Source organism: Octopus bimaculoides, chromosome 3 (assembly GCF_046866305.1).
Source record: "Octopus bimaculoides isolate indiv1 chromosome 3, ASM4686630v1, whole genome shotgun sequence".
Lineage (NCBI taxonomy): Eukaryota > Metazoa > Mollusca > Cephalopoda > Octopoda > Octopodidae > Octopus > Octopus bimaculoides.
The window spans coordinates 158,896,779-158,898,170 of NC_142930.1; positions in this window are offsets into that span (position 1 = coordinate 158,896,779).

A 1,392-nucleotide genomic window follows, 5' to 3' on the forward strand; every position below is an offset into this window, starting at 1 on the left:
TTCAATCTTTTATTCCATATTTCAAAAACTATTCAGACAATGAGTATTCAAAATATAGGTGATGGAAGGGTCACCAAATTTGTTATTTCAAAATGTGCTAGCGCTTTTTAGAAAATAGTATATGATTTGAGAGAAATTTGGTTGCTATGTCTAGCAGGTCGAACGACCTCCTGCATGCCCTTTTTATTGACGTTAGATTTTCCAGGGGCGGCATTGATTTTTGTAGGAAACGGCAGCCTTCTGATGATAGTTTAGGTTCGTTGATAGAGTTGCCTCCCTTCGATTAATGCAGAATATAATATATGATGAACTTATGGTATGCAGTGCTCAGGGAGGCGACAACTCATCAGAAAAAGTATGAACAGTACATAAAATATGCACAGGAAGTGAACAGGGAAAGTCTTACAAAAAAAAAAACAAAAAAAAAACGAAGTAGCTTGCTTACAAACCACATGGTCCCGGGTTCAGTCCCATTGCGTGGCACCTTGGGCAAGTGTCTTCTGCTATAACCTCGGGTGGACCAAAGCCTTGTGAGTGGATTTGGTAGACGGAAACTGGAAGAAGCCCGTCGTATATGTATATAAATGTGTGTGTGCGTGTGTGTGTGTGTGTGTGTGTGTGTGTATGTGTGTATGTTTGTGTGTCTGCTTGTCCCCCCCCAGCATCGCTTGACAACCGATGGCGGTGTGTTTAAGTCCCTGTAACTTAGTGGTTTGGCAAAAGAGACCAATAGAATAAGTACTAGGCTTAGAAAGAATAAGCTCTGGGGTCAATTTGCTCCAGCATGGCCGCAGTCAAATGACTGAAACAAGTAAAAGAGTAAAGAGTAAAGAGTAGAAGAAGAAGAAGAAGAAGAAGAAGAAGAAGAAAAAGATGATGAAGAAGAAGAAACAGACGTTGGTTGGTTGAGGGCATCTGGTGTATTGTTGGAAAATTTCAAGAAGCATGGAAGTTTTGAAGGATGTTGTGTAGTTACTTCTATATCTCATTTATGTATTTAGTTTTCTAATTTCTTGATGTGAACTCATGTATTAAAACATATTTTGTTGTATCTCAAGAGAGTCATTATGTGAATAATTAATACACACGCTGGTTCTATTTCGCTCATTTATTTATTTTTTTCCTTAATTGATTAACTATCTCCCTAATTAAATAATCAATTGTTCAGTTAACCAGTCAGTTAGCTAGTTTTGTCGAAGTTCTTTCATCACCATTCACAACCTCATCACTGACACACCCTAGTTGGAAATCTGAAGGTTTAAGATCAGGCAAATATGATGGATGAAGCAAGACTTTCCCACCAAGCTCCGGTAACTGCTGCTTTGCAAAGAAGTGTTTGGTTTGGTGTTGTCATGGTAATGTAAGAAAATGGTAATGTAAGACTATGGTAAT